Source organism: Hibiscus syriacus, unplaced genomic scaffold (assembly GCF_006381635.1).
Source record: "Hibiscus syriacus cultivar Baekdansim isolate YM2019G1 unplaced genomic scaffold, ASM638163v2 tig00001818_pilon, whole genome shotgun sequence".
NCBI classification, from domain to species: Eukaryota; Viridiplantae; Streptophyta; class Magnoliopsida; order Malvales; family Malvaceae; genus Hibiscus; species Hibiscus syriacus.
The window spans coordinates 732,263-755,151 of NW_024061892.1; the positions used below are offsets into that span (position 1 = coordinate 732,263).

The 22,889-nt window shown below is 34.0% G+C and overlaps 1 long non-coding RNA gene across 1 annotated transcript; it reads left to right on the forward strand.

Moving 5' to 3' along the window:
- The first annotated feature begins 4,615 nt into the window (after window positions 1-4,615).
- On the forward strand, window positions 4,616-5,060 carry LOC120134774. The gene is made up of 3 exons (XR_005517182.1): window positions 4,616-4,706; window positions 4,805-4,914; window positions 5,002-5,060. It is a non-coding gene; the product is annotated as an uncharacterized LOC120134774 (long non-coding RNA).
- Window positions 5,061-22,889: the final 17,829 nt, after the last annotated feature.

The window sequence follows — 22,889 nt, forward strand, 5'->3', positions numbered from 1 at the left end:
CCACATACACTTATTCTTTTATAAAACCATTTAAAAATGCACTTTTAGCATCCATTTGATATAGTTTAAATTCAAGAAAACATGCAAATGCTAATAACATTCTAATTGCTTCCATCATAGCTACGGGAACGTATGTTTCATCATAGTCTATGCCCTCTTCTTGAGTATACCCTTGAGCAACAAGTCTAGCCTTGTTTCTCACTATATTACCACTCTCATCAAGCTTATTCCTAAATACCCATCTAGTACCTACAGTAGATTTATTACTAGGCCTTTCAACTAATGTCCATACTTTACTTCTCTCAAATTGATTTAATTCTTCTTGCATAGCCATAATCCAATGTTCATCATTTAATGGATGGATCACCTATCTCACCATTCTTGACATAGTTGTACTCTCTTGGATAAGATACTTCCCTTTCTTCAATGGTTGGATTCTTGAGAGGATCATGAGTTTCCTCATCTTTCGTTTCTTCTTTTGATGATGGTTCTCCAACGTCATGTCTAATGTCATTTATAATGCCTACATAATCCTTCACACAAGAATCCTTCCTCGAAAGGAGATTATCATCGAAAACAACATGTATAGACTCTTCTACAACTAAAGTTCTTTTATTAAATACTCGATAAGCTTTAGAATTTAAGGAATAACCCAGAAAAATTCCTTCATCACTTTTAGCATCAAATTTGCCAAGGTTTTCTTTACCGTTGTTTAAAACAAAACATTTACATCCAAAAGGATGAAAATAGCTAATGTTAGGCTTTTTATTTTTGAAAATTTTATATGGAGTTTTCTTTAAAATTGGCCTAATCATTTCTCGATTTACAAGATAACAAGCGGTATTTGTGGCTTCCGCCCAAAAATATTTTGGCAAATTATTTTCACAAAGCATGGTTCTAGCCATTTCTTCTAAAGTTCAATTTTTCCTCTCAACAACTCCATTTTGTTGAGGGGTTCTAGGTGCTGAAAAATTATGGCTAATACCATTAGAAATACAAAACTTATTAAATCCAAGATTTTCAAATTCAGTGCAATGATCATTTCTAACACTAGTGATATAGTAACCTTTTTCGTTTTGGATTACTTTTGAAAATGTGATGAAATTTTCTAATGCTTCATCTTTAGTACTTAAGAATAGAACTCAAGTATATCTAGAATAGTCATCTACCAAGACAAATGCATATTGTTTTCCACCCAAGCTAGTAGTCCTAGTTGGCCCAAAAAGATCTATATGGATCAATTGTAATACTCTACTAGTTGACACATCATTAATGGATTTAAAAGAAACTCGATTTTGATTTCCTTTAGCACAAGCATCACAGATTTTATCATTATCAAATTTTAGTTTAGACAGCCCTCGAACCAATTCTCCATGAACTAACCGTTCCAAAACACTCATGCTAGCATGTCCTAGTCTCCTATGCCATAACCAACTATCATGCTCATCCTTTGCAACTAGGCATAAATTAGTCATTTCTATAGAGTCTAAATGCACCATATATATGTTTCCTATTCTATGACCAACAAGCATAATCCTATTAGATGTAATGTCAATGACTTTACAACTATTAGTTTCAAATATGACATTGAATCCCTTATCACATAATTGACTAATACTCAAGAGATTATGCTTTAATCCATTCACATATAACACATTTTTAATTTGTATGGAAGAGGTATTACCTATTATACCTATACCTTCAATGTGACCTTTTGAATTATCACCAAAAGTCACTTCTCCTCTATTTTTGGCGTTAAGCTCTATGAACCGGCTTTTATCTCTGGTCATGTGTCTCGAGCATCCACTATCAAGGTACCATGAATTTGAATTTGCTTCCTGTGCCTTGTAGCAATGCTCCTTTTCCTACAAACATAGATTAATTTCTAATTTTTGGTACCCAAATTCTTTTGGGTCCATATTCATTAGTTTCCAAAATCCTAGTCCCCTTAGGTATCAATTGATGTAGGATATCCTTATTTTTAGTAGTAATGAGTTCTTTGGGAACCCATATACTTCTAATGATTTTTCTATTAGAGGTTTGTCGGGGACCTCTATAATTTTAGTTTTTAAAACTTTTTCTAATAAAATTAGATTTTGAATTTTCTCCATTTTCAAAACGTTTTGTTCCAACTTTATCAAAAGAAGCTTTAAGATCATCAATTTTCTTTTGATGATCATCATTGACCTTTGAAAGTAAATTTTGCAAATCCAAATTTTTCTTTTCAAACTCTTCTAGTTTGATTTGCAAATCTTTGATTTTACTTTCAAGATCGTTGTTGGTTTTGGATATGAGTTTAATTTCATTTTTCAATTTTGAAACATCATTTTTATATTTTAAAAAAAATTTCTCATAATCCGAAGCCAACCCATTATATTCCTCTAATAACTCATCATAGGATAAATCATCAAAATTAGATGAGTTAGAGATTACCTTAGAATCTTCCCCAAATGCCATCAAGCACAAGTTTGCTACTTCTTGTTCCTCTGCATCATAACCTTCTTCATCGCTCCATGTAGCCACATGAGCCTTGTGTTTATTTTTTGATTGACCCTTTCTCTTCAATTGTGGGCAATCATATTTGACATGCCTCGGTTTTTTGTATTCATAGCAAATGATTGGGTCTTTTTCTTTTGGTTCATTTTTTAGGCCTTCACTTCGTTTGAATTTTCTTCCTTGGTAAGGTCTCATTATTTTTCTGAACCGTTTGGCAAACAATGACATTTCCTCATCATCGTCATCTTCATTACAATCACTCTCATCTTTTGTGGATTTGAGAGCAACTCCAATGTTTTTCTTCTTCTCATTCTCCTTTGGTGTCTCATCAATCTTATTGAGGCCCACCTCATCTTCAAGCATCATTTCATGAGTGAGGAGGGAACCGATTAATTCTTCAAGAGTTAAGGACGATAGGTCCTTAGACTCGATGATTGCCGTCTTCTTTGATTGCCATGATTTTGGAAGGGAGTAAACTAACTTCCTCACAAGCTTTTCATTTGAAATGATCTCTCTATATGATTTGAGACCATTGATAATCGTTGAGAATCTATTCGTCATAGCTTTAATATCTTCATTTGGTTTCATCCTGAAATTTTCATAGCTATGCGTTAGAAAACTAATTTTAGATTTCTTTACCTCATCGGTACCTTCATGAGTGACTTGAAGTTTGTCCCATATTTCTTTGGCGGTTGTACAAGATGAAACTCTTCTTTATTCATCTAGTCCAAGAGCACAAAATATGATATGGATGGCTTTGGAGTTGAGCTGGAACATTTTTGTCTCTCCTTCACTCCACAATCTTGGATGAGTGAGAGGCTTGATGTATCCTTCTTCTATGACATTCCATGCTCCCATGTCACTTGCTTGAATGAAGTACATCATCCTATTTTTCCAATAGGCATAGTTAGCCCCATTAAAGAAATGAGGCTTGTTGACGGGCATCGAATCGAGACCGGAGTCGAAGTTTGAAGCGGAGGCCATTGATGACTTTGATTATCGATATAACTCTTCCCGAATCGACTCAAGAGGTGATTAAACCTTCAAATGAGTTAGGCTCTGATGCTAATTGTTGAGTTAATCGATCGACGAATATGGCCAAGAGGGGGTGAATTGGCAATTAAAATTTTGGTAGAAGCTTTTGCAGAAAATTGAAAGTAATTGCACAGCGATTTAGAGTGGTTCGACTTTCTCAACCAAAGTCTACGTCCACTACCTTAGCTATCTACATTAAGGATTTTCCACAAATTCACTAATTTGTCTTTCTTTTGCGGACAAAGAGTAACCTTACAAACCCTCAAAAATTATACCCCAAATTCTTGAGAACACTCTCTCCCAAAGAGAACAATACAAATTTTCAAACTTACAAGGAAATCCTCACAAGGTAGATTGTTTGCACAATTCTAGAATAAAGAAAAGAACACTCAAGAATAATACAATTGAGCACAATAAGTGTTCTTGAAAGCAAAATGAATATTGAATGAAAAATTGGCTTGAAATGCTCAAACTTGAGGTTTGATGCTTTCTCTTTGATTCTCTCTTGATTATAGTTGCTTGATGTTTTTTATTATTGATCAATGGCTTCTGAGCTTGCTTAAATACACCTTGAATTACTTCCGAACGTTGGGGGATCATTAATGACGTTATTGGAGCCGTTTAAGTGTGAAAACAATTAGTATTTCTGCTTGGAGCGTGGGGGGAATCGGTACCCCTTATGGGGAATCGATTCCCTAAGTATAAAATTCAAATATTTCGACCGTTGAACAGTGGGGGGAATCGGTTCCCTCCGAGCATACTGGAATTCTCGGAGCCAAACCATTCAGGGGGAATCGGTTCCCTCTGAGCAATCTGGAATTTTTGGCTTTGAAATGGTTCGAAATATTTTGTAAAATCATTTTGAAATTATTTTAAGATTAAAACTTAATTTTACACTTGAGTAAGGAAATGAACTTTGAAATACTTTGAGTAATATTTTGATATTCGATTTAATATATCGAATATGCTTAGAAAAATCATTTTCAAAATTAAAATTCTTTTAATTTAATTTGTTATATCTAAACATCAAAATGTTTTCAACATAAACCACTGATTCTGAAAGTTGTAATGCTTTATGCCCCTGGCTTGGATGCATCTTTGTACTTGGCACAATCCATGAAACTTTCTGGTTTGAAACAAAGTTGTGGCAATCCTCGGCCGCTTTTAGCTTTTAGGTTTGTAATGACCTTGTTTCTGCATTCATTGTCTATCGAAAATATGCTCGGTGTAAATTACAATGCGGTGTGTTTATGAATATTTTTTTTTATTGTAGCTGTGTATCCGATGGGATGCAGACAATAGATGCACTCCTGACGTGCAAGGTGAAGAGAAAGAGAAATGTGATCGATTCAGTGAAGGAAATAAGCCAGCATGCTGAACAAGGTGCAAAATCTATCTTTGAAGTTGAACGGTCCGCTCCTTTGCTTGCATGAGTTTCTTACTTGTATGGTGGAATTAGATTCTTTACAGGGTTAGTTGGTTTTCATTAGAGGATTGTCAGTCCCAACTTGTGTGACTAGAAAAGCAAACCTTTAGGGACAGTAAACATGTGACATTTACTCATCTGGCGGTCTTAACTAACTTTCATGAGACAGAACAAAAGTAATTTAGTTGTTCTGCACTTGTTTATAGTGGTGTTATCAAATGGTTAAGATTCATATCCACTTTCTTACTCTGTATAGCTTAACCATTAGATTAACAAAATTTTCATCGTCACTCATTCCCATCCTTGTTCCAGACTTTGCCTAAGTGTTGTACGGAATAAATCTTGCCAGAGCTTTCGGCATCCTTCAGTGGGATTCAATCTAGTTTATTCCTTTCAAGGGTGTTTTTAAGCTTGGGCTATGTGTTATAGTGCAATATATAATATAATCTTTTACTTTGTAACATGCCCTAACTTGATTCCAACTGTTGTGCCCAAAAAAATATTAAAGGATGGTACATTGTATACTCTTGTATGATTTTTGGAAAGTTCTAGATCTGATATCATGCATTTGCTTTAGCATGTAATGTGTTGTGGCCCTTTCCTTTCAAATGATGTAATTCGATGTTCTAGTAACCCCACTCAGTCTTTCAACTTGCAAAAATAACTTGAAGTAGTTGGAGTTACTCAGAAAAAAGGCATATACGTTTATTCAAAAATAAGTCTATTGTCACTCTTACAATTATGGGGTCAAAGTTATCTTTTAATCAAAACAAGTGTTCTGAAATTTGGTTCAGAGCTTTTTGTATTTGCATGTCTCAATCTATATGCTCATCTCTCTCATTTTTAGGAGAGCATGGAAAATTAAACGAATGGCAGCCTCTTTTTATTGCTTGCTTATTTCTATTGGCATTTGTTGATATTTTTTTCTTCCCTCTCAACCATGATGCTTCTGAACCCTATAGACAACTATTGTTAAATATGGTAGCTAAATTTAGGTGCACTAATGACTTCTAAACTTTTGTAGACATCATCTGAAACAAAGTTAAAGGTTGAACTAGTCTTTGGTTGATCAAACTTTTGTCCTCCCAAATTGCACAAGGCAAAGTTTGCAGTTCTGGTATGACTGGTTTTGCCTTTCATTGTTGGTTCTTTCCCCTTAGTCCAAATCATCTAGTTCATCAGTTGTGTTCATATTTGATTCTCACGGATATTGTGTGGTCCCTTTGTTTCCAGCACAAGAAGTGGGAAAAGCATTAGGCACTGACCTGGGCATAACTGAGACACATAACCTTAGTTTCTGTCGTACTTTAATAAATGTTTTGTGCAACAATTACATTTTTGCCGATTGCACTGCTTGCTCATATGTACTACGTATATCACAACCCCCTGCGCTTTCTTTAGTTTTTTTTCTGTTGGTATGCTATAGTCTGAGCTATAGTTGTAGGTTAGCAATTAGCATTAGAGACCTCAACAACCCTCTTATCCTCTCCCCCTGGATATTCTTGATGATTCCATGTAAGAGTAGTAGTTAAAAACATTATGTTCTTGTATTTGATGTGAGGTAGCTTTTCAATTTTCTCTACATATCAGTATGACATTTCTTTTTTGTGCTTTGTTTGCACTAATCTTGCCACGCCATCTTCATGGTAAGTTGGGATTATAGATGTTTGATATAGGACCGATGTTAACATTTCATATGGTGATGTGTTCTGCAAATTGCTTATATGATATGGAGCTTATTATGTACTGGCTGTGCAAAATTTTGACATCTTTGTTTTATTTTACTTACCATTTGTTGATATTGTTTTTGCATATTCTAAGCATCCTCATTTTTTGTTGTTGTCAATATAGGTTTGACAACACTGCCTATTTGCACATATCTGTGGCTTTTATCCAGATGCTCAAAGCTTTAAGTATGTGGAAACAAAGTTCATTATTGTATATATATAATGGTTATATGTTCTTTCTCAATGTCGTATTTTCTTTGTTTTCTTTGACTAATCGTTTATTATAAACTATTTGTAGTGTGAATATATTGTATACAAATGTATTGCTTATATATAATATGATATATATATTTAGTATTACGAGGCATTAAATGTGATTTAGTTTGATTATTTGTCAATCTACAATATATATATATATATATATATATATATATATATATATATAATTCACGAAATACAATCACGACACACGAATGTGTATCATTTTATTTATGACGGGGGCTTCAATGACACGCAATGTAAGTCATAAATGTGTGTCATAAATTTATGACACATAAATGTGTGTCATCTTCATTTATGACGGGGGCTTCAATGACGCGCAATGTAAGTCATAAATGCGCGTCATAAATGCGTGTCATAAATGCGCGTCATAAATTTATGACGCACAGTTGCGCGTCATCTTAAATTCATGTCGGTGGCTTCAACGACAGGCAAATGTGTGTCATCCGCACCCATAGATGACGCGCAATGCGCGTCATTAAAGGGGTTTTTTCTACTAGTGATTTATACGAGCTGTGGTAACATCATTAGTGCACAACCTCTATAGACTCACATATCTATAGTTCTCACATGTGTACATGGGCTAATAAAGAAATAACAACAAATATATTACATGTGACTTGTATGCTTTTGTGCTATGAATGGTATTATATGATTTATATGATGATATGTAGAGTGTATGATTAAATGAGTCAAATGTTGGTTAAAATACTATGTATAAGAGGATATGTATTAAGTGATATAAACGATAATAATATTGATAATGAAATAAGGCTAATGATGGAAATGATGAGTGATGAATATATGTGTGTATATGTTCTTTTTATGTAATGATATATTGCATATGTGTTATAGGGATTTGTTACATGAATAAGGGTATGAGTGATAGTAGTAATTGTTCATGCATGATTACAAGTTATACTTTATATTTTATGTTTATTGCCTCACTAAGTCATAGACTTAGCGTGTGATTGTTTCACACGTAGGTTACCGAAGTGAGAAGAGTAAAGAGCAATGTGGAGCAAGACAGGTCAGTTCTCCTTACCAAAGGTCAGATCATAAGAAAGGTGAATAATATGTATTTTAATAAATAAAGTTCTAGCTGGCATGTATTCAAAATAATATATTGTATAAGCTCTAAATAGTTTGGTAAAAGGTTTTGAATAAGTTATATGTAATAATAAATTTTAAATTACTCACTATTTTATACTAGTAAAGGTTTTGAAAAGTCAATGTGACACTTCGGACTCGGATCTGAGTCGGATACGGGTTGGGGTGTTACAAAAGTAGTCCCAAATACAAATACCCAAAATCGGGCTCAATTACAAAGCAAACCCGAACCAATTATAATCGACCCAACCATTTTGGCCCAGAATGAAGAACCGGTAGACCCAAATCAGGCCCAAACCCGGCTAGGGTTTTCACCCTTAGCCCCAGCCACCTTCATCCTCAATCGTTGGATCTGATCTAGATCCAACGGTCCATATTAGACCAGAATTAGGGTTTTAGCCTAAGGAGTTATCAGTCACCGTCGCCGATGGAATCATAACTGTCCGATGGTACGCGTGAAAAGAACGTACCCAACTCTTAAACTTCCTGCCACGTGAGCCACCGATCAAGCCAAAGACAACGCTGATATCACTGGCCAGATCAAAGAATATCTAGGTGCATTTAATGCACCCAACCACCTCACCGGCTGCCCGCCCCTAATAACCACCATAGATCAGTGACTTAGAGGGAAACCCTCATTTGACCGGTCGTTGGTTCTATAAAAACCCACCTGCAAGAAAGAACATAACAAGATAGAGAGAAAGGAACCCATTCGAATAAAAAAAAGAGTCATCAACCAAGAACTAACAGCCAGTCGAATAGAAAAAACACCTAAAAACAGAATAGGAAGGGTTTTAGTCATTAGAATGTCGTTCGGATTAAGATCTATTTTGGGATCGGATGTCATTTTGGGATCGTTTTCTAAACTCTGGCCGCCGTGAACGACGACGGAGATCTCCAGCGGTGGTGGCTGGAGTCTGTCAGCTTCCCAACGGTGGGGAAAGGTAGAGAGAAGCCAGAGAGAAAGGCTTTCTCTCATTCTTGAGAGAGAAGTAAAAAGAGAGAAATGGGGTTTGGGCGGCCATTTAGGCCGATTTTAAGGCTATTTATACCCTCCCACATACGACACTGTTTTGAGAGGGTTTATGCGTTTTGGGCACATAGAAAAATCATTCCTACAGCCCTTGAGTTTTGTAAATTTTCATTTTAGTCACTGAAATAAATGTTCCTCGTATTTTAATTTGGATTTCAAATTTTACTTTGTTTCTATTTTTGTCACTAACCGTATTTATAGGTATTTTGGGTAAATGTGTAATTATGTCCTTATATTTTAATGATTTTCATTTTAATCCTGAATTGCGATGATGGCTAAATTACAATTCCAGTACCTATCTTTCATGATATTTTCTGTTTATGACCATTACTTTTGCTTTTTTTACAGTTTAGTACCCAAATTTTAATATTTCTTATTATTTTTGTCATTGATGAATGAAAATGGTTTATTTATGATTTAAGTGTCTAACATATAAAATATTTACATGGGCTGTCTTGATCTTTTGTTAGTTTTATAATTTAATCCCTAAATTTATCATATTTATTATTTTAATCCTTTATTTACATGTTTGTCAATTTTTGCTAATTGAAGTATTTTCACATATTATTTTATACGAGTAATTTAAATAAACGCCCCTTAACTGACAAGGAATATGTTTCTAAGGATTGCTCGAATAAAATAATACATTTTATGTTTTAAAGGAATTTGTTCATATTTGTATGTATATGTACATCTAAAATTAGTTATATTTTATCCGACATGTATAATGGCCTTATGAGCAATAACTCGACCCATATAAAATAATTTGACTAAGGGTAACACCTTTTCATTTTACAGTTGATATGAGGTGGTTGTCTTAACTTATGAGAAAGCTACTTCTGACAATTTAAAAATGAAAATGTATCCCGTTAAGTGAAACCCTAAAATTTGATCTCACCTAAAAATTAGGAAGGAGATAACAAGAAATGTTAGTCTATTTAAATAATCGAATATCCTTCTTCTTTCTAAAAGGATTGGTAATTTTTAAATTTGTTTAATTTCGTGTATTTGAATATTTCAATGAAACTGTGATATTTCTTTATTTCGATTAGAGTAAGAATTGGTTGTCTCAAGGTATGAGGGGTCATTTCTTCTTAATAAGAAATAATTAAATATTATTAGGTTTTAAAATTCATAATATTTTTTAAGGGATTATTAACTAAATTAAATTCGAACTTATAAATTTCATTGCAAAGACAATCAATTAATCGACCAGGTACCGATTTTGGGAGTTGTGGGGATGCTAATCCTTCCCCATGCGTAACCAACTCCCGAACCCTTGTCAAAACGAATTTCTGGTTAAATGCATATCATTATTTTTTTATCTTTTAAAATTGTTTTTCTTAAAATTATTTTAAAATGTATTTTTAGGTATTCGACTTACCTAACCGAAAGGTTGATTGCGACTCCAAATTTGTTTATTTATATATTTATTTTAAGACCTAATCATTTCCAATATTAAGTTGGATCGATCCCCGCCATAGCCCTAAAAAAATTGTAAGTACCGTTTCGACAGCTTGGCGACTCTACTGGGGACATATTGTTAGAGAGTCAAGCCACCAGTTCATTAATTAATCGTCTTTACAATAAAAATTATAAGTTTGTTTTAATTTAGTTTTTTATCATTTGATTGTTTTAAATAATCATTCTTTGTATGAATTGATTTAATATTAAATAGTTGCACGGATTCGTTCTCTAATGTTTTCAGATTAATTGTGTATTTATGGGAATTGAATGAGTGTTGTGTGTTTGTGATTATGTGTTTCTTTTTTATCTTTTCCTCATACACTGTACACTGCATTATCATGACATGAGCTAAAATCCCGCTCCATCATATTTAAATAGGAATAAGAAACTTCTCCCTCGTGTGGTTTTCACCTCCGTTTGGGATAGTGGATCGCTCCTGGAGCTCACGCCTTATGGTCCTCGTGACGGTTTTCACCTTCTTATGGATAGAAGGAGGTGTGTTTCCTCGAATTGAACTCGATCCAAAAGCCTGTGATGGGTTATGATTGAGGGTCTGGCATCCCAAGAGGGCACCGACAAGGACAATTCAAGAATATTCTACTTTAGAGCTGAACTCAGCATATAGTGAACCTAGAACTCGAACCTAGATTAGAGTCTAACCAAAACTTAGAAATCCCGTGAGGAAAGCACACAAGGAAAAACGTTTTGAGTATTTTAATTTTTGTAGTATAATTTTACTTTCCGAATAAATGTATGCGAACTAGAGATCATACGGTTAGGTTTATTTTTCATACAAAGCATACGAATTAGATACATGTGGTTAGGATTTTTTGTTATTGTAAATACAAAGCATGGGGGTATAAAACATGTATGGATAAGATTGCTATTTGATAAAAGCATGTCAGGGTAGATACCATGTTGGGTAGAATCTTTTCCTACTATTTTAATTGATTAGTATTAACCATTCCTCTTGACTTATTTTTCTATCTCTTATTTGAATTTGCATTTTTTGTTTTACATTAGCTTATTAATCTATTTATTTTGTTATTTATACTAACTTGTTTTTATGTTGCTTTCTTTTTGCCTACATTGCATGATCATAACATAATTAAAAGGTGTTGATTTGTGAGTGGTCATTAAAGTAAAAGGTTTTCATAATGGACAAAGGGTTTCATGATCAAGTAAACTATAACACAACTAGGGAATGGCATCTTGAGGAAGTTCTGAAAATAGTGGAGAGCTATGCACCCAAAGATCATATGTCAGATGAAGAGCAAAAGGAGATACAAGAGATGAGAGGGAAAATTTCCAAGATGATGGATAGAATATATGCTTTCGCCAAATGAAAATAAATTTCTGGACAAGAAGAGAAAGAGCTTGATAAACATAATCCTGTAATGTCAAATGCATAAGGGATTACTTTAGAACAAGTAGATCCTAGTAAATCTGAGAGATAACACACAGTCATCATTCGTATCAACAAATTATCTGGAAATACCAAAGAAATATTGACAACTGTAGAAGCTCCCATAGATGAAAAGAAATCATACAATAAGAACTCATTGATATTTAAGAGTTTGCTCCCAAAATCAGAGACTCAAGTTCAATCCAAGCTGAGAGGTGACTCTCATTTTGATTATATCCTTATATCATATAAGGAGTTATATGAAAAGCTACTAGATGCTCGAGAAGTGGCTCCGCATTATGTGAAACCTTGGCAACCCTCGTATCCAAATTAGTATGACTGCAATGTTCGTTGTGAATATCATGTCGGAGCTCAAGAATATTCCATTGAGAATTGCACTGTCTTCAAGCATCGAGTCTAACATCTTTTGGATCATGGAATCTTGGAGTTCGAGATAAAAGATTGACTTAGTTTGGTAATTGATTGTCTTGTTAGATTGGTTCCAAAAGTGTTCAAAGGTAAATGTATCAGTGGGGGCATCCAAAAGGAATAAAATTTGCTAAAGTATAAAGTTCAAATTCGTCATTTTAGAAATGCAAACGATAAACTGAATGGAGAGATGGAAGCCATGTGTGTTGGTTTTCAAAGGATCAATATAGCCTTTAAAAATGCTGGTATATGAAATACCCCGGAAGAGTGGACAATAGAGGTCACTAAACTGAAAATCGACGCTGAACACTAGAAAAAGAATTGCAAGACACACGAAGGTCGAGTTAAGAAATTCTCTCATGATTTATATATTGTTGAAAAAATATGCAATACTGCCATAAATGATTTAGAAAAATGCCAAGTCTAAAACCAGATGCTGAATATATCCATAGCTAATATGGAAATTTCATATCAGCACCACAAGGGCGAGACTGATGCTGAACTAGAAGCCACTAAGGCCAAAAACAAGACATTAATGAAGTTTGTAGATGATTATGAAGATCTTGTAGGGTAACTTCGTAGCCACAAAGATTTTCTTACAAGGAAAAATAAACTACATTATCTACAACTCTGAGAATTGACACAAAAGATGCAGGAAAAAGACAATGTCATGAAGGAAGCTGCTGCCTAAGAAAGTAATGTGGCTCATAAACTGGTTGATTTAGCTGGCTTTACTAGAGAATTAAAGCAGATTGACAACTCAACACCTGAATATGAGTGGAAGTTAACTTGGCTTTTAAGAGGGATAGAGAAGTTAGGAGTTAAAGTTATTCCTTATATGTAAAGTTTGTTTGATGTACCAAAACCTTTTGTGTTCAATGAAGGTTGTTCTATGGTGGTCACTTATGGAATTAACACCTTTTGCATTTGCATTTGGAATTTACATTTGCATTCACACTGTTTTAATTTAAGCATTTTTACATATATAAATCATGAAAACATGAGAGTAACTTACAAAGGATACTGTGGTAGGGTTTCTGAAAGCTAATTGAAATTCCCAGGGCATGTTTCTGGAAAGATAGAAAACAATGAATGAGATATTAACACGTGTTGGTAAGATCGAGAGAATTCAGGAACAACTCATAAAGACCCAACAAGAGATGATCGATCAAGCAAAAATGTTCCAGAAATGAATCAAGAAAACAAATTACCAAATTAATGGAGATGGTGAATGTTATGATCCATGGAGAAAAGCCATTAAAGGATCTCATTGTAAAGGATTTGAATGTGATTATGAATATCAGTGGTAGAGTCGAAATAATAATGACAGGTGATCGAGGACCTATTAAGGAGCAGAATATCTCAAGCCAGTTCCAAAAATCAGATATGGTCGTGGAAGGTCCCACTGAATCAACAATGAATGAAGAAGTAATGAGAGATAAAGGTTCCCTTGTGAGAGATAATCTTTACTCAAAGAAGAGGGGTATAGAAGAGGGTTGAATGCTAATCAAGAAAACTAAGAAGGATCAATCTTTCATTAGATGTTCTAACCCTTCGCAATCATTCAGTCAAGATAACCAAGTTTCATCTCTAAAACCATCACTAAGCAGTCTCTCGTCAAGGAGATTAGATGAAAAGAAAAAGAAAGTGCAAGGTTTTTAGTTCTCTCTCTTCCACTTTTCGTGTGAAAAAATGCATTAAAAAATACTCACAGCCAGATTGATTACAACGCGATATGTCTAGCCATAGTGACCTCCAAATGAGAAGTGGACCTATAAAGAGGTTACTTGGATAAACTAGATTTAAGCCCCAAATTATTCAACTAAGGTTCCTAGCAACCTTGAGGGAAAGTTCCAGGATCCTTTAGAGTAAGCAATTCAAAGGTGCAAGGTAAAAGAAAAAGGGGATAAGGTTCAATTCTCGAAAATCGTTGCCTCAATAGAGATTAATATAGTTAAATCATGTGAAGAACATATGACGCAAGAGGATGGGAAAGGAATCCAAGAAAAAGGGCTCTCATGGATGTAGTCCGAGACTGTCCCATAGGTTTAAGAATAAATTGGGCAGATACAACCCTGAAGACACCTCAAGCACCTGTATCACATTTTCTGAGGGCAATTAGGGCTTTGGGCAGTTTAGAGAGCCTGACAAATACTACGCCAATTACAGCTGCAATATGCGTTCAGAACCAGAACAAAACTATCATCACCAAGGAGAATTGTTTTGGATCTAAATTTGGTCCTAATTTCCAACCAGGGAAGAAAAAGGCTATTAGATAAGGAAGTGAAATTTTATCAAAAAGCTACTGAGGAGAAAGCAGAGATTTGTGCGTCCGAGGGATCATCCAAAAGATCCTTGATAAGAGAAATGATCGAGAAGCGGGGAGCAAGTGAGGATAAAAACCCTAACCCAATTGGACACCCGTCATTCTAGGAGAAATAGGGCATTTTGATCGTGCTCCACCACAGTCGCACTTTATGTTTTCAGCATCTTGTTTGAACTTGTTCTTTTTTTAATTTTCTTATCTTTATTTTTGTTAGGATATTTAAATGAATTTATGCTACTTTTTAAGGTCATGATCAATGAATCAAATTTTTAATCTTGAAGTTTTTTTAGTACTGAGTGAATTAAATATTCTTTTAATTTTTCAAGAGTTCTAAATCTTTGGCAAGTGGTAAAATTAGAGCTTTTAAATCCCATCTAAAGCCAAAAATACAATTACTTAATATGTTTTTTACCTTAAATAATTCTTGGTCATTACCAAAACCAAATTTTGGCACTACATATATCGGAGACTCTGAAGTCGTACTTTTACCTTTTTCGAGAATCCAAATCCATACTTTTACCTTCTCGGGTAGAGTCGATCTATTTATAACACTATGTTTCTCCATATACACGACTTCAAAGTCACATTCTTTTGTCTTTTCAGATACAAAACCATCATTTTTCTTTATACCAATGAAACCGAAAGGCCTCAAAGTACAAAACTTTCATTTGTCCGTGAATCTTCCTGCAAGAAGAGAGGAGATGGGGGCATACAAACCAACTTGTTGAAGAGAAGCTCGAGTAATATGGGCATGATCGAAGCAAGAAAAAGAAAAAAAATAAAGGGAATGATTTAAATAATTATATCATGCATTAATTGCATCGTTTTCCTGTAAATAAAAGTTAATCTTGAATATTCATCCCTTTGGGGATACCTTTTTTTTTACAAAGACTTCTGTGTATGAAAGGATGAACGTCATTCTTTCATTTATCCCTTAATAAAAGGAGAAAATATATCCCTTGTTGTCCCCATTTGAGCCTGAATTATTTTTCTTTTGGATTCAACCCTAACCAAGGATCACCCACTATATTGGGGGCAAGGTAAATGATATCTGCTCGTAGGAGTAAAGATCGTCAATTCAATTTTATTACAGAGGCAAGTCTCTATGAATTAAAGAGTAATAACAAGGAACCGCAACGTAGATCAAATGCAAAGTGCTCACATATTAAATCCAGTCGAGAACAATGAAAGAAGTTCCAAATACAAGAAATAAAGAAGAAAAGAAAAGAATAAGTAAAGAGATAAAAAGAATAAGAGAAAAAAGAGAAAAGTGAAAGAAAAGAGATAAAAAGAATAAGAGAAGAAAGAGAAGAAAAAAAAAGAAAAAAAAGAAAAAAAAGGAAAAAGAGAAAAAATGAGAAAGAAAATAAATCAAGTATTTCAAGATGGGTGACTCATTATGCCTCAAGCCATAAGGTTAATCTAGTGCAATCATTTCAACGATTCATAATTAACAAGAGGAGCGAGAAATGTTGAAGATATAAGAAAGTGGAAATGAACTCTAGGGTGAAAACCCAAAAATGTACAGTCTAGAGGGATCTAGAAAAAGAAAAAGAAGATAAAAGACAAGTAGCAAGCAGATCCAAGCCAAGCAATGCAAGATTAAAGGCATCAGAATGAATTAATCCTTGGTTCAATTACCATTAAACACTTGTTTGGGCCTATTTATCTATTTCTTTCGTAACCGTGAGCCCTGACCTATATTATATATTTGAAAAGTCCATTCTAATCACACATGGATTTCAAAGTGAAAGAAACTATCTTCAGATTTCATTATGCTTCTCAGGATTGATTTTTATTTGCAAAAATTGGTTTTGTAAAAATCTTTAATGCATGGTATGAAAAATAATAAAGGGGGTTAAAGACGTAAAATTTTGAATAACATCTTTAAGCCAAATGAGGATTCGAGTTGAAAACCTGAAAGGGCGGCTCGAATATTAAATTGTGTGACGACGACCTAAGAGACGGTATTACAAAGATCTTGATTAAATACTGCACATTCCAAAGGTGGTCTTGAGAGTTTGGAACCAATGAGTATCTCTAGAAGATGATCATAACAACCAGTTTTTCAAGTCAGTGGACGCCGAAAGAGCCATATATGCTATAATAAAAGTCAACCTGAGAGACCTTGCCTTTTCATAATCAACCTACACCTTAAATTTGTCAACAATTTTGACAATGGACTATGATTTTTGAAAGATTAAAAGAGTAGTTGGCTTGTTTGATATTCATTAAACTCCAGTTTTATAATTTGTTTCAATTGTGAAACCTAGAAAGGGGAAATATTTTTCATAAAAAATTTTATTAAACATTTTTCAAAATTCTTTTAGTTGATATTTTCAATTTTTTGGAAATAAAAGAAATGAGAAAAACATTTTCAAACAGGACAATCTCAAATGTGAAAGGTCCTTGAAGCATGTAATGTCTATTATGCCTCTATTGGAGAAAAAATAAGTGATGAAGCATTCCACAATCTTGAAAGCAAGTAGTCCAGGAGGATAGAACTTGTAATATTTCCTTGTGATGTTGTCGGTAACCCTTCGAGAAGCAGATAATCACCCTATTTGAAATGGGCACATATTCCAGCTCATGGCATTTCTGTTACCAAAATTGATTACTTCTTAAGTGTCTGTGGCATCTTAACATTGTTGTTTAGTAATGCAAGAGTGAGACCAGTCAAGGATGAAATTTTCGCACACAAATAGGGATGAGTCATGAAAGTACCTACATTGGGGCATGGCCAAAAGTCTAGATCATGTTGGGATAACAAGGTTCAGGCCAAAAAGACATTGACAATGAGCCTCACAACTTGGAGTGTCAGGGATAGACCATGAATTAGAGAAAAATATACCTTGTAGAGCAAATCAATCAAGCATCAATTAACTGTAGGGTCCTGGAAAAATAACTCTAATAGCGTAATTGATTCAAGGACAAAAAGGGGGCACCAAGGTTATAATTATGACTGCAGGAAGAATTCCACAAATGAAACATCTCTTCTAAGACTTTAATGCAAATGGGAAGACACAAAGATATAAGTGGATCAGATGGCTCTTAAAAGGTGCAAGTTTAAAATTATAAGTTGATACATTGATATCTGAAGTAAACCCTAGAAAATAATGATCAAATGGAAAAATATTGAGTTCGCCACTTTGGAGTCAAAAGAAAATTGAATGAATATTTATGCATTCATGAGAACATCATTTGCATAAAAGGAAATGCATTACATTTAATTGCATTCATATTTCGCATAAACACATGGTTTTTACAGATCTTCAAGTGAAAAGAGAAGATTCATGATGTCAAAATCCTTACAAGTGGAAGACAAAATTTAAACCTCAAATGTAAAAATCACGTTAGGAGAGGTAAGACCTGAAGAATAGTTGGGCGCAATCCAATTATTTTGAATTGGGGCATGTTACCCGATTATTAAGTTGTTTTAAAAATAAGAAACTGATTTCTAAAGTTTCTCATTTAATCTTTTTCAAAAATGAAATTTTTGAAAAGTAATAAAGCGATTTCCAAAGTTTCTTACCTAGTAAACTATTTCCTAAATTGGTAAGTCCTTCGAGCCATCAGTAAGTCTTTTGAGCATGATGATTAAATCCTTCGGGTCATCTGTAAGTCTTTCAAGCAAGATGACAAGTCCTTTGGGCCATCCGTAAGACCTTCGGGTAGGATGTTTTCACATGAATTGTGAAAATGGGAAAGCGATTTCCAAAGTTTCTCATTTAAATCTTTTCTAAAAATGAAATTTTTGAAAAACAAGAAACGATTACCAAAGTTTCTTACCCAGTAAATTATTTCTGAAATTGGTAAGTCATTCGGGCCATTAGTAAGACTTTCGAGCATCATGATTAAATCCTTCGGGTCAGTTGTAAGTCTTTCAAGGAAGATTATAAGTCATTCGGGCCATCCGTAAGTCTTTCGAGCAAGATTATAAGTCATTCGGGCCATCCATAAGACCTTCGGGTAGGATGTTTTCACATGAAAATGAGAAAGCAATTTTTCCAAAGTTTCTCATTTAATATTTTCAGAAAATGAAATTTTTGAAAAGTAAGAAAGCGATTACCAAAGTTTCTTACCCAGTAAATTATTTCCAAAATTGATCTAACTACCTGAAAAAGAGGAATAAATCAAGTCTGATCTCCCCTAAAGAAGAGTGGAGCAGACCCGTCTTTCTTCATATCTGACTACCCGAAAAAGAGGAACATATCAAGCCCGATCTACCCTGGAGAAACAGTGGAGTAGATCTCTCATCAGATTTCAAAGCATGAAGTTGAATGGATGAAAACTCATTGTCTCTTTGTCTTTTCCCTATTCTTGTTGACATTAGAATGAGCAAAGAATGGCAGCTGTAAACAGTGGTTTTCGTCCTAATAATTTTTATTATTATTATATGATTATTATTATTATTATTATTATTATTATTATATTTTTATAAAGCATGCCCAAATACAATAGCCTAAAATCGGGCCCAATTACAAAGCAAACCCGAACCAGTTACAACCAGCCCAACTGTTTCAGCCCAGAATGAAAACCCGGTGGACCCAAATCAGGCCCAAACCCGGCTAGGGTTTTCACCCTTAGCCCCAGCCGCCTCCATCCTCAACTGTTGGATCAGATCTAGACCTAACGGTCTAGATTAGACTAGAATTAGGGTTTTACCCTAAGAAGTTATCAACTGCCGCCGCAGATGGAATCAAAACTGTCTGATGCCGCGCGTGAGGAGCACGCACCCAACTTTTCAACTTTCCATCGCGTGAGCCACCGATCAAGCAAAAGCCGACGCTGATATCACCGGCCAAATCAAAGAATATCTAGGTGCATTTAATGCACCCAACCACCTCACCGACCACCCCTGGTGAGTCACAGCCGGCCATAGTCACCGTCATAGATTGGTGACTCAGAGGGAAACCCTCATTCGATCGATCCAAGAGGTGCACTGTTGGTTCTATAAAAACTCACCTGCAAGAAAGAACACAATAAGACAGAGAGAATGGAAACCATTTGAACAAAAAAAAGAGCCAGCAACCAAGAACTAACAACCAATCGAATAGAAAAAAACAATTAAAAAAACAGAAGAGGAAGGAGAGTCTTGCCTCGCCGTCGTTAGAGTCCTCAAACATCATCGGAGTGTCAGGTTTTTTAAAGGTAAAATCCTAGATCTACGTCGTTCGAAGGGTTTTTAGGCTTAGGGGTGGTCGAATTCGGGGTTAGGGAAGATCAAATATCATTTTAGGATCGTTTTCTGAATTCTGGCCACCATGAACGGCGATAGAGATCTCCGACGGATGGTGGCCGGAGGCTGCCGGTTTCTCACCGGTGGGGGAAAGGTAGAGAGAAGCCAGAGAGAAAAGGCTTTCTCTCATTCTAGAGAGAGAAGGGAAATAGAGAAATGGGGTTTGGGCGACCATTTAGGTCAGTTTTAAGGGTATTTATACCTTCCCCATACGATACCATTTTGATGGGGGTTTCTGCGTTTTGGGCACATAGGAAAAATCATTCTCGTAACCCTTGAGTTTTATAAATTTTCATTTTGGTCACTGAAATGAATGTTCCACGTATTTTAATTTTGATTTAAAATTTTACTTAGTTTCTATTTTAGTCACTGGCTGTATTTATATGTATTTTGGGTAAATGTATGATTAAGTCCATATATTTTAATAATTTTCATTTTAATCCCGAATTGTGATGATGGCTAAATTACAATTCCAGACCTAATTTTCGTGATATTTTCTGTTTATGACCATTAATTTTGCTTTGTTTACAGCTTAGTACCCAAATTTTAATATTTCTTATTATTTTTGTCCTGGATGAATAAAATTGGTTTATTTATGATTTAAGTGTCTTAACATGTAAAATATTTACATGGGTTGTCTTGATCTTTTGTTAGTTTTATAATCTAATCCCTAAATTTATCATATTTATTATTTTAATCCTTTATTTACATGTTTTCCAATTTTTTCTAATTGAAATATTTTCACTTATTATTTTATACGAGGAATTTAAATAAACCCCCTTAACTGACAAGAAATATGTTTCTAAGGATTGCTCGAATAAAATAATACATTTTATGTTTTAAAGGAATTTGTTCATATTTGTATGTATATGTACATCTAAATTTAGTTATATTTTATCCAACATGTATAATGGCCTTATGAGCAATAACTCGACCCATATAAAATAATTTGACTAAGGGTACCACCTTTTCATTTTAAAGTTGACCTGAGGTAGTTGTCTTAACTTATGAGAAATCTACTTCCGACAATTTAAAAATGAAAATGTGTCCCATTAAATGAAACCCTAAAATTTGATCTCACATAAAAATTAGGAACGAGAGAACAAGAAATGTTCATCTATTTAAATTCTTCGAGAAAAGATCGTTAGAACTTACCAAAGGTCCGATCTCGACGTATTTAAATAATCTAATATCATTCTTCTTTCTAAAAGGATTGGTATTTTTTAAATTTGTTTAAATTCGTGTATTTGAATATTGCAATGAAACTGTAATATTTCTTTATTTCGATTGGAGTAAGAATTGATTGCCTCAAGGTATGAGGGGTCATTTCTTCTCGATAGGAAATAATTAAATATTATTAGGTTTTAAAATTCATATAATATTGTTTTAAGGGGTCTTTATTTAAATTAAATTCGAACTTGTAAATTTCATTGCAAAGACAATCAATTTTACTTTCCGAATAAATGTATGCGAACTAGAGATCACACGGTTAGATTTATTTTTCATACAAAGCATGCAAATTAGATATCATGTGGTTAGAATTTTTTTTTTTTGTAAATAACAAAGCATGGCGGTAGAAAACATGTATGGATAAGATTGCTATTTGATAAAAGCATGTTAGGGTAGATACCATGTTAGGTAGAATCTTTTCCTATTATTTTAATTGATTAGTATTAATCATTCCTCTTGACTTATTTTTCTATGTCTCTTATTTGTATTTGCATTTTTGTTTTGTATTAGGTTATTAATCTATTTATTTTGTTATTTTTACTAACTTGTTTTTATGTTGCTTTCTTTTTGCTTGCATTGCATGATCATGACATAATCAAAAGGTGTTGATTTGTGAGTGGTCATTAAAGTAAAAGGTTTTCATAATAGACAAAGGGTTTCATGATCAAGTAAACTATAACACATTTAGGAAATGGCATATTGAGGAAGTTCCAAAAATAGTGGAGAGTTATGCACCCAAAGATCGTATGTCAGATGAAGAGCAAAAGGAGATACGAGAGATGAGAGAGCAAATGTCCAAGATGATGGATATAATATCTGTTGGAAAAGAAATTTCTACACAAGAAGAGAAAGAGCTTGATAAACACAATCCTGCAATGTCAGATGCATAAGGGATTACTTTAGAACAAGCAGATCCTAGTCAATCTGAGAGATCACACACGATCACCATTCGTATCAACAAATTATCTGGAAATACCAAAGAAATGGTGACAATTGTAGAAGCTCCTAGAGATGAAAAGAAGTCATACAATCAGAACTCATTGGTATTTAAGAGTTTACTCCCAAAGTCGGAGACTCAAGTTCAATCCAAGCTGATTGGAAAAAAATAACATTATAGAACCCCAATTTACAAATTTTAGCACTCACCAAATACATGAGCTAATTGGTTCAATTTTAGATTTATTTTTATTAAATTTATACTCTTTTATCACTTAGATATAAATTATTAGATAAAGATCTGGGCTAAAAAAGATCAAGAACTCAAAAATATAAAAACACGTGAAGCTTACCTCTTCTGAAGACGTCGGAGTGATAGTGTGTGTAAAAAAGAGTCGATGAGATGAAGAGAACTAGTGAGAAAAGCCGGTGAGAAGTAAATATAGTCGATGATCGTGAATTGTGATGCCTTTGATAGAAGATTTGGGGAAAATAAATAATGTGTGAGAAGTTTTAGGGAAATGACTTACCCAAAAAAATTTCGGTAAATTGTTTTATCGTGTTTAAGCCTCATCTTTCCTTTGATTGTAATTGGTTTTTCATTGAATGAAATTAATTTTCCCCAATCAAACTTGAAAAGAAAAAAGTTTTTTCATAAAAATGAATTTGTCCAAATAAAAAAAAGTTTTTTCATAAAAATGAATTCCTCCAAATAAACAAACATTTAATCATTGAGGTTGCTTGATTCATA